A 16,592-nucleotide genomic window follows, 5' to 3' on the forward strand; every position below is an offset into this window, starting at 1 on the left:
GCAGCAATAGTTAATTAATACAGATGGATGGATGGATGGATGGATGGATGGATGGATGGATGGCAGGTATGTTGGATGTGGAGGAATTTCCAGTGGGAATGTAGGGAAGGGTCAGATTCCAAATAGGTTTGTCATCCTGGAGAGCCAGAAGAAGCTTTTAATCCTGGGGTGCCATGGTCCTCTCTAAGTTTTAGGCAAGTCACTCAGGCTGCCTGGTAGGGGAAGATGAGTTGATGAGCCATGAGCCGGGAGATCAGCAGGAGGCTATCCTGTGTCTCTAAATCCAGCTTCCTCAAGCAGCAGTTGCACCCCAGTCCTTCCCACCCTGTGGTCCTGGCTCTGTCTCCCTGGGCCCCAGCTGGCCCTCGAGTGGTGGAGGAGGTCACGACTTTGGCATTTCTCAGAGGCCAGTCCTCCTCCTCACTCAGAGCCTTCTTTGTGTGGAGGAAGCGGTTGCTCCCTTGGCTGGTGGGGACCCAGGGCAGGGTCAGGGGCCCGTAGGAACCCGAGATGCAGAGTGAGGAGCTTCTGGCTCTCTGTGGAGACCCTGCTAGGGTATGACCGGGAGCCACAGCCACCAGCCCCCCATGGGGTCAGGTCGACTCTGAGATCCAGTGTATCAGGTTTGATTAAAATGGACCAGCACGTGCCATGGGGATTGGCACCTGCCCACTGCCCCCTAGTGCACATCTGGCTGAGGGGCATGGACTGGCTACCAACTCAGAAGTTTCAGGTCATTGTGACAAAGGGAAAGAGAATGCAGCAAATCGTGCACTGGTTTTAAGGACTTTCACCTAGAAGTGACAGAGATAATTTCTGTTCACATTTCATCAGACACAGAAAGCCATTTGAATTTTGAAGTCTTAGGTCAAAAAGGACAATGTAAAATGTCTCATTAATAATATTTTAAATTCATTACAGTTTGAAATAAAATTTTAGATATAGTAGTATAAATGAAATATCTTATTAAAATTAATTTCCCCTGTTTCTTTTTAAAATATGGTTACTAGAAAATTTTAAATTACCTCTGTGGCTCACATTGTATTTTTATCAGACAGCACAGCTCTAGAGGAATATTCTCCAGGCAATTTTCCATGAATATAGTTTCTCATGGTCACCCTTCTTATGAGAATTAGGCAGCAGAAAATGCACAGTTGTACAGTTAGACAAAAACTTGGTCTGTACCATAAACAAAGTCAAAAGACAAATGATAATTTGGGAGAAATTATTTGCAATGTAGATATGAAATAAGGCCATATCTAATATACAAAGAGCTCTTTAAAAATCAAGAAAAACACCAAACACCTAGCAGAAAAATGAGCATGACATGACCAAACAATTCACAGAAAATGTAGATACAAATGGGTTTTACACTCATGAAACGTTTTGATGCAAATCAAAACTGCACAGAAATACCATTTCTCACCTATCAAATGGGCAAAAGTTCAAATATTTGACAGGATATGTGAGCTTTGAGCAAACAGCCACTCTCATACATGGTTGGTGAGAACGCCAACTGGTACAATCTTTATGGAAGAGAATTTGGTAATCTCTAACAAAACTACATATGCTTTTACTCTCTGACCCAGCAATTTTACTTTTAGGATTTATTCTGAAGATGTACTTCCACAAATACGAAACAGCTTACTCCTTGCAACGTTATTTGTAATAGCAAAATGTTGGCAATACAAGAATGTCTGTTCACAGGACTTGTAGGGTGAATGAGCTGTGGCAGCACTTGATGGCTACAGGTCATACAAATGATCCTATGAACAGATAGGGAATGACTTCCAGGACATAGCATTAAGTTAATATCAGGGTGTAAAGGGCTGTATATATAGTATGCTACCTTTCATGTAAGAAAATTTAAATATGTATATTTTAATTAATTAATTAATTAATACAAAGAACTCAGGAAAGATAAATCAGAAACTTATTAAAATGGTTACTCATAGGGAGTTGGTGGGAATACAATGGAGAAGAAAGAGATGGGAGGGAGATTTCTCTGAATTTTTTTTTTATATAGTTTTGATTTTGAGCTATGTAACTATGTTTTCAAAAATAAAATTCAATAAAAAAGAGAAAAATGTAAACCCTAAACATGTATCCAAAGGGAAACAAGTGAGCTTAGCCGTTTGTCAAATTAATAATATAATCACCCAAAGAAAAGAATTAATTCAAGTATCTTTGGCCCAAAGATTCTGACCCCTTAGTAAGGTGTATTCTAAGGACAAGGAGAACTACAAAGAAATCCTGAACTTCACTTATAGTAGTTGGTAGAGATATTCATGTTATAACTCTGAAACTATTATTTGCATATTATGTGATAGAAGAAGTAGGTAAAAAATATTGACTGTGGGAACCAAGCTGTAGAGAAAAGAAGTTAAAAACATGGACCTGAGGAAAAATCTGTGGATTTAGTTTTCAACTGGAGACAGGTGGGGGGTGGAGGGGGAGGGTGTCCAAGGCAGCCAGCAACTCGGCTTCCCCAGCCTTGCTTTCCCGCACTCTGGAAGTAGGTGTATGAAATGGGGGCGCTCCTTGCGCCCCAGCCCCCGCCCCCACCACCGCGGCAGCTTGGCCTGCTTTCCCACGTCCCTGGGATTCTCAGGCATTGAAATGCCTCCTCCTCCAAGCTCGGGCTTCCTCTACTCCTTTCTCACGGGATGGCCCTTTCCCTCTGTGGCCCCAAGAACACCCCAGGCCTCTTCGCTACGTGTAAAAAACCAGGCAGATGCTGCAGCTGTGGCGCCGCAGCGGGGAGGGCTGGGGTCACTCCCGCCGGGCGGAGAACTCAGCCCGCCATGAAAGGCCTGAATTGTCCTGTGCAGCTGTGCTTGCTTTTCCTCCCCTTCCAGTCTGCTGCCCCGACAGGGGAGGAGCTGAGGGGAGACGGTCACTTTTCTTCCTGCCTGTGCGCCCCCACCCCCAGGGAGTCTTCCGGGGGCCCTCGAACACTGCTTTCCCCTTGTGAATTCTTGCTAAAGCCGAGTATCTGGTGTGCAGAGTGGGCAGGGGCCTTGGAAGCCACAGTGTCCAGCTCTGTGCCCCCAGGGGGTGCATTACATGCAGATGTCCCCCTTCCCCCACAACGGGGGCAGAACCCCCAGGGCCAGGGCCCGGAATTACCATTTTATTAAATACAGCTGATTAGTTAGACCCCAGGATCCACAGATAGGGAAAAGCTGGAAGCTGGGGCCAGAGAAGGACGGGCACTTGCTCAAGGTCACAGATCAAGTCCCCCGGCTGGACCCAAGGAGATTCATTCATTCACTCATGCAGGCATTCAGGCAGCACTGACTGTTCCAGGCCCTATGCTAAAGATTTACCAGTGAGGGTGTTTGCTCACAAGATGTTCATAATAAGCAAGTGAGCAAACCACAACAATGCTTGGGTTTGTGTGTTCATGAGATGATGTTTTACACTTCTTAAAAGTGCAGTGACAAGTACAGCAATCAAGAGATGTCCAAGACAACTCTAGCAATGGGGGGGTGGGGGGGTGGGGGAGAAGGGATACTAAAAACTAAAAAACTTGACAGGAGGCAGAAATCCCCAGGGCTGGAGGTCGATTGACTAATGGCAGGGGAGACGGAGATGTCCCGGAGATAGATCATCAGGTAACAGGTGGGAGTGGGGCATCTCTTAGATAAGGGCACAGGAGGAAGAGCAGGATTGGGGAAAAGACACATTTAGTTTTGACTCCTCAGCCCCAGGCCCCTGTGGGACATTAGAGATCTGGGGCTCCTGGGGCTATAGAGATCTGAGCTAGAGAAGGGGGTTGGAGAGTTGGCAGCAGGATGGGGGGATGGGGAAAGAGCTTGAGATGGCTCAGGGCGCTGAGAGGGCAAAGAAGGGGGCCCAAGACAGAACCCAGGAAGTCCCAGGGCTTAAGGGGTGGGATAGGCCCCCATTAGGGGAAGAGTTGTCTAGGCCTCAATGAGATTAAGTGAAGCCAAAGGATGTTTCCACGGAGAAGAGATGGGCAGTGTAACAGCTGCTCAGAGATCTACTAAATCAACTACTAAAATATGACCACAGAATTTTGTCAGGTGTTGAAGAGAATGGCATAGCTCTCTATGGATTGATTTGGAACTATCTTCAGGGTTGTATTAGTCATCTACCACTGTGTAACAAATTACTCCACAACTCAGCAGCTTAAAGCAGCAATGAACATTTATTATCTCATACAGTTTCTATGGCTTAGGAATTCAGGAGTGGCTTAGCTGAGCGGATCTCACTCAGGGTCTCTCAGGAGATTGCAGTCAAAATGTTCACCAAGGCTCCAGTCATCTGAAGGCTTGACTGAGGCTGACAGATCCACTTCCAAGGTGGCTTAGTCCCATGGCTGATGAATTGGTGATGGCTGTTGGAAGCCTCGGTTCTTCACCCCATGGAACTGTCCGTGGGGCTGCTTGAGTCTCCTCACAGCATGGCGGCTGGCTTCCCCTAGAGCAGGGATCCAAGAGAAGGCAAGGCAGGAGCCGGAAGTTCTGTGACCTAACCTCAGAAGTCACACACACTCATTTCCACAGTATCCTATCATGGTCAGCCCTACTCAGAGAGGGAGGGACTCTGTGAGGGAGTGAATTCCAGGAGGCAGGGACCATTGGGGTCATCTTGGGGGCTGCTTCCTCGGGTGAAGGAAGTCAGAACTTCAAGCGCCTTCCTATTTGTGGAAGTTTTTAAAAGGCCACCCATTGACATGAACATATGATACGTATTTGCTTTTACTTTCATAGAATATCTCTGGGAGGATATGCTTTTCACCGTTTACCCCTTAATATTTTCTACATTTTTTCCTATTCTAATTTATCCTTATCTATCTCTCTATGTATGTTTGTGTATATATGTATGTATATATCATCTATCTGTCTATCTATCTATCTATCTATCTATCTATCTATCTATCTTTCTAATTATCAAATGATCAAAAGGAGTGTTCAAGTGTTCATTGAGTTTGGCAACAAGTTCTTTCATTGTTCCATCAACAAATATCTATTAAGTTCCTGTTGTGTTCCAGCACTTTTCTTGGCCCTGGAAATGGCGCAGAGCAAAGCAAAGTTCGGTGAGCCAAGAGTCCCACTCTCATAGGCCAGACAATCTACTGGGGAAGTCAGATGGTAAGCAAATAAGTTTATAGTATCTAAGGGGGTGAGGAGGGTACTGAGAGAGAAAGTAAGGCAAGGCAGCCTGTACGCCAGGGGGAAGGTGTTGCTATGATACATGGGGTGGGAGGTTGGGGGTCTTTAGTGCGATGGGTGGCCTGAGGGCAGGAAGTAGATGCAGAAGGAGTGGAGAGTCCGGGCCAGGGAGACAAATGAGGTGTTGAAGAGGGGAAGCTGAAGAGGGGAGAGAGAGTGGTAGCTGGAGCAAGGCCTGGAATCAAGGGGGAGTTTTATCTAATTTTATGATGGGAGAGTCTTGGGAGCTGAGAAGATGCCAGAAAAAAAGAGGCTGGTGATTTAGAAAGGGAGGGCAAGACCCCAGGTGGAGGGCCGAGAGAAGGCAGGGAGGAAAAGAGGGAGGTGTGTGCATGTGAGTTAGGGTGTGGGGTGGAGGAAAGCGAAGTTGAGCCGCTCCCCTTCCGTGGTGACAGAGGCAGACGAGGAGGAAAGGATGTGACCTGCAGAGAGGACAGTGGAGGGGCAGGGGCTGGCAGGTTTGGGAGGTGGCTGAGGGGCGCAGGGAGTTTGAGTGTATGGGGGACTCCCAGACCTCCCTCTCAAGCCCCCACCAACCCTGTAGATTCTTTCCTTCCTGTTTCCACCTCATCTCCCCCAGGGACCCTCCTTTGACGTGTCTGTGGGCCCCACCCTCCCCACAGCTGTCCTCTCTGATCAATGGATGCTGTGTTCTCCCCAGCCCCCCACTCCACAATGTGTCCCCCTTTGCAGGGGTCACATGGTCCCACCCCCAGACTCTCAGGCCCCAAAACACAGACCCTTGGTGAAGACGATCACCATCTGGCCGCGGAGACGTTCTGCCTCCACATCTATGACAATATTTGAAATTCTCAAGATGCTGTATTTATGTCTTATCATGTTCTTCAGATTCCGGCCTCCCAGTGGCTCCCCACTGGTCAGAGAACAAAATCCAAACACTAGCCTGGTCTCCAGGGTCCTGTATGGTTTGGCCTCTGTATTGCTTTTAAAAATACATGTATTGTGAAATCATTTTAGATTTACAGAAGTTGCAAAGACAGTGTAGAGAATTCCAGTATACCCTTCACCCCGCATTTCCTAATGTCAACATCTTACATAACCATAGTATACGCTAAATAAAAACCATTGTGGATTTTTTCATCTTCTTTGTGAAATATGCCATAGATATAAAGGCATATATGTAGTTTGAAGAATAGTGATAAATTCCCTTGAACCCACCAATCTGCATTGTCCTTGAAGCCCCTTCCATCAAATCTCCTGCCTCCATGCCCCTGCCCCAACCCAAGGCAATGTATTCCCTTGCTTTTCTCTGTATCTACACTTACCCCCTATATGAAGATCCCTAAGCAAAAAATTCTTTAGCTTTGTCTGTTTTCAAACTTCTTATAAATGGAGTCAGACTAAATATATTCTCCTGTGACTTGCTTTTCTCCCTCGACATTCTGCTTTCAAGATTCATCCATGTTGACACAAGCAACTGAAGTCCATTTTCATGGCTATCTAGTATTTCCTTGCCTGCATTTTATGCAGTGTGTCTGTTTTCTAATTTTAATTGATTTTTGAGTTGTTTCCAGTTTTTTGCTGGTATAACAATGCTATTGTGACCATTCCTGTATATGTTGCTGATATACAGATACGGGGGCCTTTTTTTGGAGTAAACACACTACAGGGCAGGCATCTTCAGATTTACCAGAAAACAGCAAACTGTTTTCTAGAGTGACTGCCCAGTTCACACACCCACCAGCTCTCTCTGGATCCTCATCATCCCTTGGTGTCCTCTGACTTTTTAATTGTTGCTAATCCAGTGGGCATGTATTGATGTCTCATGTGGCCTTAATCTGCATTTCCTTGAATGATAATGAGGTTGAGCATCTTTTCTCATGTTTATTGATTATTTCTAACCTCTTCTTTTATGAAATTCCCGTCGTATCTTTTGCTCATTTTCTATTGTGCATTTATTAGAATGTTTCTTGTTGATTCATAGGTGTTTTTATATATTCCAGTTACTTAATCTTTGGCTAGTTATGTGTGTTGCAAGTAGTTTATTGCAGATTATGACTTGTCTTTTCATTCTCTTGATGGGGTCTTTTGGCGAACAGAAGTTTTCAAATCTAATGTAGTCAAACTTATCAAATATTTTCTTTGTGGTTTAAACTTTTTGTATCATTTAAGAAATAATTCCTAAAAGCATTTTCCATGAAGATACTCCCCTACATCTTCTTCTAAAGTTGAAAAATTTTCATCATTTACATTTAAATCGTTAATTCATCTGGTATGGATTTTTGAATGCAATTTTATTGGGAATATTTGCACACCATATGGGATGGATTTTTAATACATGGTATGAAGTAGGGAGTCATTTTCTTTTTTTTACCATATGGGTTGCCAATATTCTGGCACCATTTTATTGAAAAGACCATCCTCTCCTCCCATATCTGCAATACAGGTTGTGCTGTTTATGAGGTTTTTATATATGTGTAAGGATAAAAATGTTAAAGAAAATGTAAAACAAAATTAAATGATATGCAACTGTTTGTCCCAACCATTCTATGCCTAGGAATTTATCCTAAAGAAATAGTTGTAAATGTAAAAAAAAAATTAGCTCAAGGATGTTTATTAGAGGAAAAAATTGCAAAACAATCTAATTGTATATCCAATAAGAGTGGATAGTTTAAATAAATTTTTTGTATTTCTAAAATAGAACATTGTGCAGTAATCTAAAAAAAATGTGGTAGCTCTTAATATGGTCATGAAAAGAAATGGAGAAAACCAGATTGAAATGTTCAAAATATCAGATTTAGAACCACATATCTAGTATAATAATTTTTCTGTAATCTAGAGGTAATATATGTTGATAGATGCATTACAAAGAAGGAGGAATTTAGGTTAAATGTTAGCACTTTATCTGTATTGTTTGATTTTTTTTTTAACAATGATTTTGGACAGCCATAAATAAAACACATTAACTTTTTCCATGTTAAAAAAAAACGATGTTGCATACACTCCTGAAATCCAGCAATTCCACTTCCAGGCATTTACCTAAGAGAAATGAAAATTTATGATCACACAAAAACCTGTAGGTGAGAGCTTATAGCAGCTTTATTTATAATCATCAAAACTTGGAAACAATCCAGAAGTCCTTCAACTGGTGAATGGATAAACAAATTGTGGTACATCCATATAATGGAAAATTACTCAGCAATAAAAAGAAACACTGCTGATACACACAACAGCACGGGTGAATCTCAAATGCAATTATGACAAGCAAAAGAATTTAGACTCAAAGGCTACATACCTTATGATTCCATTTATATGACATTTTTGAAGAAGTAAAAGTACAGGGACAGAAAAGATATCAGTAGTTGCCAGGGGCTGGACAAGGGGAGGAGTTGACTAAAAAGGGTCACGGAACATTTGGGGGTGATAGGACACTTCTAAATGTTGATTATGGTGGTAATTACTTGACTAAGGGTTTGTCATAAAAAGAACTTGACACTAGAGAGGGTGAATTTTACTGTATGTCGATTACACCTCAATAAAAAATGTGAATTGTAAAACGGTGTTGTGTATAATGCCTTTGTAGATCAAAATAAGCCAATAAAATGAAAACCAAAGAAAAACAGATTGCATAAGAATATTTAGTGATACAGAAAAACATCCACAATATGGCCAAATGAATAGCCACGTCACACAACTGTATACCAGCCTTTCATGGGCAGGCAGACACACGACATGTACACTGGTAGAAAGAAAAACTGCTAAACTCCAAAAATGGTGTCCATGAGTCTCTCCGGGTGGATGGGTTATAACTGATTTTCATTGTCTTTCGCTCCCTGTATTTTCTATTTTTCCCACGATGACTATACTTTGTCCTGGCTCCTCGGAACCGCTGGAGTCCAGGGCTGACTCGAGGCTCCTGGGAGGGGACAGACACACCACAGCTGGGAAAACAGCAGCCCTTACTGAACAGAGCCTTGTCCTGTCAATGTTTATATTTCCTCTCTGGGGGGACAAGGCAGGAGCTTCTAAGAGGTCCTTTCCCTCCCTGGCTGCTTGGCTCCGGCAGATACAGTGTGAGCTCAAGAGGATGGACTCTGGTGCTAACAGGTTTGAGTCCATCACATATCAACTGAGTGACACTGGGCCAGTTACTCAACCTCTCTGTGCCTTGGTGTCCTCCCTGGAACATGGGGATGTTGAGTGTGTATGTGAGCACATGCACTCATGTGTAAAGAGCTTAGAGCGACGCCTGACATCATGTAAGTGCTCAGTAAAGGTTTAGGGAGATTGTTGTGTAAAACCCAGCTGATAGATACATGAGTCTACTGATCCCATCTCCAGGAATGTGGTGGTCACAGTCATGGTCTTGACACTCCCAAAATATTTTTACTCCTGAAAGCCCTTCACTTGTGTTTTGGGGTCTCCTAAAGGGAATATTCCAGTCTGCAGAAATGCTTCCTATGTTTCCTCTCTTCAACCACCCTCTTCCTCACCACAATGGCCACCATTGCACTGGGGATCTCCTGCTCCAAATTCCCTTCATTCCGCCAACACGTGTTTATTGAGCACCTAGTATATGCCAGATACTGTTCTAGGTGCTTGGGGTAGATCAGGGAAGAAATCAGATAAAGATCCTGTCCACAAAGAACCATTTCTGAGAGCCAGCCCAGATCCTTAGTCTTCTCTCCCTGCCCCTTTCCTCCTTATTCTGCCACCCAGAATCCAAGAAAATCATGCCACCCTCCTCAGCAGGTGGGGGTGGTGATGTGTGTGCAGAGGAAGCGGCCAAGTCAGCAAAGCCAGAAGCCCCTTCAGCAGACAGGGCTCCAGCAGAGTCTGAGCACCCTCCGTCAGCAACAACCTGTGCCCCAAACGAAATGGAGAGTGCCAGCACCTGCCTGTCCTGCAGTATGGGCTCAGCAAGTGGAGTCTCAATTTACAGTGGTCCTTCTGCCCCGAGTTGGATTGGCAGCAATTTCCAGATGCAGAGCCACACTGTTTTCATTCTTTGGGGAATTACAGCACAGGGCAAGATGCATAGTAGGCTCTTGGCTGCTGGCAGGGTGCTCTGGGGTGCCCCATGGGCTGATCTCTTGCAGAGGCCATGGATGGCCCAAGTCAGAGTCCACTGGTGTGCTGGGGAGGTGATGGGGAAGCTCACCAGCTGCCAGGGATTTTTTCTGTGTACATAACAGCACAGCCCTCCATACCCTCTGGCACCCTCACCTGGCCGGTCTCCACCCATGTAGTCCTCAAGGTATCTCTGTGAGCTCCATGAGACACCAAGAAAGACATCAGGTTTGGACTTATTCTCAGCTCAACCTGTCAGTAGCTCTGAGACTTGACAACCTGCCTGACCCTCAGGGTCTTTATCTGTAAAATGCGAATGTTAGCCACTACTTTGGTGGAGAGGATTAAACGAGATGGTGTACGTGGAAGCATTTTGCAGATGCTTATTTTCCCTTTTCTCTCAGAAAGGAAGCCTCCACCTTCGGACTACTGGGCCCCTGGCCATGGACCCCAGGAGACAACTGCCTTTTGTGGTTCTTGTCACCTGTGGTCACCTCAGTTACTCAGAGCTACACCTGCATTGTATCAATCAGGGTTCCTAATTGCCAGCAACAGAAAGCAACTGCAGCTCCTTTGAGAAAAAAGGAACTTATTGAAAGGATATTGACCTACAGAGTCACAGGAAATTCTCCAGGCCTCTACCCTGAAGCCTAAAATTAATTGAGACACACTCTTAGCATTGTGCCTCACATATAGTAAGTGCTCAAAAAAAGTTATCTAAATAATAATAATAATAATAATAATAATAACAACAAAAGCACATCTTATCTGCCCAAAATCCTCCAACAGCTCCACCTTGTCCACCGAGGCAATCCTGGCCTGTGGGTTGGGAGTTCTTAGTGCTGGTGGTGGGGTGCAGGTTCTGAACTCTTTCAAAGGGTCTGCAAACCCACATCTCCATGAGGCAGTGTCTGTAGGCCCAGGGCGGGGTGGGGGTAGGAAACACTCTCACTCCCACCCTCTGCTGCTCCTCTGCTCTCCCCATCCCTTCTCCTGCCCCTAGGAAGCTGGAATTGCTACTCTGATCGGCTGAATCCTAGGACATTAATTGACCTTGTAGCTAGTAGGCGGGAGTCTCTGTGGCTGAAGGCCACATACTCGGGTGTGCCCTTTCTCTCTGTTCTTCCACTTTGTGCCAGGCTTGCTCTCGTACTCTCTCCCTCCATCCCTGCCAGTCACTGTTAGGATTTCTCTTCTGGGTGTCCAGTCTTGGCCTGGCAGGGAAGGGTTTGAGCCGTGGGAGGCCCCACTTCCAGCTTTTATTCAAGCCCTGTCTCAGCCATCAGCTCCTGGCCCAACAAATCATAAATCAGTCTTTTGTTGCTGCGTGGACTAGTCCCCTGTGGCCTCTCCTCCCCATGTGTTTTATGGGAGCAGGGTGCAGGGAACCAGCAATGCAAGTCTGGGGCCTTCCGAGGTCCTTCCAGCCACATACTATTAACTGTCATCTCTGGCTCCTCAGGTCAAAGGTCTGTAAACTGGGGACTAGAAAAATGCAAACTCATTTAACAGGGTTGCTAAATTTGTAGTGGCTTTTTCTCAATCAGTGGGCTTTGCAAATTTAACGGCCATCCTGCTACCCACCTACCCCTCCAGCCTGCACAGTCAGGAACGCACATTGGGTCACCCTGCTTGCCCTGGGCCTGCCCTGCAGCCAGTCTCCTGGGGTTTCCCTTTACACATCTGTTAAGTCCGTGGGACCCTCTTCCCTACAGAGCAGGGCACTGGTCTTTGATGGTGACATACCCTCCAGGCCTGGAGTTGCTGAGAATCAGGGAGGTGAGGCCACAGCCTGAGCAATCAGAGGGGGCACTTTGAGCCACACTTCCTTCCGCTTTTGCAGGAATGTCTTGCCCAGCTGGCTGAGGGGGCCTTGAGTGGCACCGCTTCCTGGCCTGGGAGAACCCCCGAGGTTCCCCAGCCTGAACACATTCAGTCACCTGACCCTGAGGGGCAGGCTTCCCCCGACCCCTGCCTGGCCCAGGCCTGGTGGGCAAGGGGCTGACTTTTACTTGGGGTGAGCTTAAGATGCCGCAGAAGGGCAGGAGGGCAGGGTGGGCTTCCTGGGGAAGGGTATTGCAGGCAGTGGGAACTGCATGTTCAAAGCAGGGAGGCATAACGCAGCTTCACATGTTCAAGGTGATTTTTCTATTAGTCTTTCTGAAGGTGTGGCTTGGGACCCACCTGTGTGAGAATCAACTGCGAGATTCCCAGACGGTGTTACTTACCTTCTACGTCAGAATCTTGGGGGTGGAGGGTGAGAAGGAGGGAAGTGGGGGAGCCTTGGGAATCTGCAGAGTAACAAGCACCTGCGTGATTCTACTCAAGGTACAGTTTGAGAACCACTTTGGGGGGGGAGGGGGGTTGGTGGTGTAGAGGGCCCTATGAGCCAGTTTAGGAAATGGGCTTTGCCCCAGGGTGACTCAAGCCGAGAAGAGACTGTGTTGGTGTGTGGCTTCTGCGAGAGCTCGCTGACAGCTGGGGTGGAGAGGAAACGAGGGCAGCGAGCCTGGGACACTGGGAAGGAGCCGTGGCACTGACCCGAGCCACCCCCTCGCCCAGGGCCTCAGCAGGGGCCCAGCAGAGCACCTGGAGAGAGAAGCCCCACCCTGAGGTCCCAGGGGGTATTTCTGGGGCAGTGTGGCCAGGCCTGGTCCCAATTCCTGGGGAAATGAGGACAGGCAGGAGGTTGCAACGGTCAGCAAACCCCCTCTACACTTCTTTCTTCTCCTGGCTAATCCCTGCTGAGGCTGAGACCAATTCTAAAACCACAGTCCCAGATTGGGCACAGATGCACTGCTTGCTGAGAAGCAAAACGTCCCCAATGCCTGCACCAGCTGCGGCCCTTCCTCCCCGAGTGCCGGAATATCTGAGGGGCTCTGGCTGCAGTGCACACCCTCTGCCTCCCCAGGCCTGGGCCCTGGGACACTTTCTTAAAAAATATATAATTTGAATAATATAGTGATAGCTACCACCTTTTCCCCTCCTAGTGCCCCGGGGATTCAGCCTGTTCACCGGGGTGGTTGCTGGGGCTGGAAATTTGTCAAGAGATTGGCCTTATAAAAGAGGCATTGAGAGTAATGGAAGCCAGGAGAAGGGGTTAGAAAATGGAAAGAGGGAAGGTTGGAATACATTTTGTGATGTTGAATTGGAACTGGAGGTCTCAGTGTAAAGTCATCGGTTTTAACACGTAGAGATAGTTACATGTGTATATGCATGTGTAATATGTGTAGATTATTATCTAGATAGGTACATATCTGCATGTATATATGCATATACATATGTATATACTTGCATCTGTTTCCTAGCTCTGTCCATTGAGAGGGCCTAGAAGCAATGACACCCCAAAGGGCTCTCCTGACCCCCACATATCAGCTTCCAAATGGCAGCTTCACTGGAAGAAACTGGAGCTTCTTGTAGCAATAAACTATGAGGTGAGCCTGGAACACCTTGTAGGCTCAGAACATAAGGAAGTTTTCAAAGAATAATGGGAATGTGTCAAAAAGATACAGGAACTAACTTGAAGGAACAACCCCTGGCCAAAATGGGACAATTTGAGCATCAAAATAAATAATGATAGTAAAGGATTGTAACCCATTAAATTAAATAGGAGTCTATGAATGAATAAATGGGGTAGAATAGAAAGCCCTTCCTTCTAGTAGAAAGACAACTAATGAGTTTAGAAGGAATTACTGCATTATAACAATTGCTACCTCATAAAAGAAATAATTGATTCAGACTAGAATCATCCATGATTGCTAAAATTAGTGAGTGAACACTTGATAAGAAATAGTAAGTTTACAATCTCTACTTTTAATACTTACTAATAACTTTGCAGCAGACACCATCTTAATCAAAAGATCAACATTAATCTCACCAGTCATGGGGCAAACAGATGTGTGCCTCCAGATGTGATGCACTGAGAAGAAGACAGCGTCACTTCTGTGGCACCCCTGCCAAAAGTGCAAAAACTGAACCCAATGCTGAGGAAGCAGAGACAAATGCAAACTGATAGAAATTCTTCAAAGCATCTGACTTGTTCTCTTCAAAAATGTCAAGGTCATGAAAAACAGGAAATAATGAGGAACAGTTCCAGATTAAAGGAGGCTAAAAGATATGACAACTAAATGCAACATGAGCTCTTAAGTGAAAATGCGAATGGGGCCCGTGGACTAGATGGTTGTACTATATTAATGTTTATACTGTGATTATGCAGGAGCGTGTCCTTGTTTTTAGGAAATACACATTGAAATATCAGGTCTGCACTTACTCTCAAATATTCTGGAAAAAATTAAATATACACATACATAATGATAAGGCAAATGTAGTAAAATACTAATAACTCGGAATCTGAGTGAAGGGTATATAGGATTTTTTTTGCATTATTCTTGGAGCTGTTCTGTAAGTTTGGGATTTTGAAATAAAAATAAAATATTTTTAGAAAGTGACTTAACAACCAAAAATTATACTAAAAATAGCTACCATGATTGGGTGTCTACTGTGGGCCATAAGGCATTCGGTCATTTAATCTAACATTATCATTCCTAATTACAGAAGTGGAAACAGAATTTCAGAGAGATTAGTGACTTGCCCAGGGTCACACAGCTCATAAGCAACAGAGGTGGGATTTGAACCCAGGTTGAGCTGGCTTTAGAGCCTACATTCTCAACCCTTTAAGAGATGGACCAAAGGGTAAATAAACAGATGACAATTACAGAGGGTGGCAAATATGGAGATGGGGCCCGAAGGGAACCAAGAGCAGTTGGAAAGCTCCAGTTGGGAGGTGACATTTGAGTTGGCCTTGAAGTATGTGGGGAGTTCTCTGATATGGGAGGGCACAGGGAGGCTTCTGTGGTATTCAAAATGTTCTATATCTTGATTTGGGTGATAGCTGGGTGTAGACCCGTGTAAAAATGTAGATTTAAGAGTGTGCACTTGACTGTATATGTTATACTTCAAAACATAGTTTTTAAAATAAAATATATTCCCCCATGTACTATTAAAAATCATCTTGATCCCTATCAGGGCCACCTAAACCATCCTTTGGGGAAACCGGGCTGAGTACTCTCCAAGGCCTCTTCTTATTTTGATTCAATAACTTCCCCAAAGTCACAAAGCTGAGCCAGAACTTGAACCCAGGACTTGTGTGTCCAAGAGCACCATCCCTTGTCTTCGTACTTGCCCTTGGGGGAAGACACAGAAGGACACAGTCTCAGAACTTGCAGGGCTCTTGGGGATCACCCAACATCCCTTTCTCACTTCTTCACTGTGTGGCCTTGGGCAAGTTACTTAACTTCTCTGAGCCTCAATTATCTAATCTGAAATGTAGCCAATGGTATCTACTATCAGAGTCAGATGAGGATTGAAAGAGAATGTCAGCCAAATGCTTGGCTTGGTTCCTGGTGGGGATTAAGCTGTTCTTATAGATGAGGACCCTAGAGTCCAGAGAGCAGCAGACAGTAGTCCAAGTTCACACAGGCACTTAGGGGCAAAGCCAGGGCTCAAATCCAGCCCTGTTCCTCACTGGCCCCCCTCTTGTCCAGGCCTACTGTGTCCCCAGCCAGTGCTCTCACCCCCACAGGGCAGGGTCAGGCAGGTAGTGGTTCTTTTCTAGCAGAAGTTCTCTAGGGCTCTGCTGAGTACACACACCTATTTCCTAACGTGACTGAGGGGAAATATCTCTGGGTGTCAGTGATCCTCAGACATTTGGCAAATTCCTGTGTGCTTTTCTTCCTGTGATCCTCCCTTGGTGTGCAGAAGGAAGAGCCTGCATGAGCCAACATTGTGACACAGGCGAAATTCATCAGTTGTGGGAAAAAAAGGAGAAGTGGAAGAGACACCACCCTCTCCACCTTCCCCTGGGAGAGCCACTTTACTTTCTGGAGGTCTTTATTTCTTTAGGGACTTTGAACCACTGTCTAGTGTCCTTCCCTTTCTGTCTGAAGGTCTCCCTTTAGCACTGCTTGCAGGGCAGGTCTAGTGGTGATGAATTCCCTCAGCTTTTGTTTATCTGGGAATATCTTAATTTCTCCCTCATTTTTGAAAGAAAGCCTCGCTGGAGAGAAAATTCTTGTTTAGCAGTGGTTTTCTTTCAGCACTTTTTCAGTATTTTAACCCACTGCCTTCTTGCCTCCATGGTTTCTGATGAGAAATCTAATTGGGGCTCTCTTGCACATAGCACGTTGCTTTTCTCTTACAGCTTTCAGAACTCGTTCCTTGTCCTTTACATTTGATAGTGTGATCAGTATATGATGGGGTGTATTTTTCTTGGTGTTTATCTCTTTGGTGTTCTCTGGGCTTCTTGGTTGTGTATATTCATGTCTTTTGCTTAGTTTGGGAAGTTCTCTATCATTATTTCTT

The sequence above is a fragment of the Choloepus didactylus genome, chromosome 19 (genome assembly GCF_015220235.1).
Source record: "Choloepus didactylus isolate mChoDid1 chromosome 19, mChoDid1.pri, whole genome shotgun sequence".
NCBI lineage: Eukaryota > Metazoa > Chordata > Mammalia > Pilosa > Megalonychidae > Choloepus > Choloepus didactylus.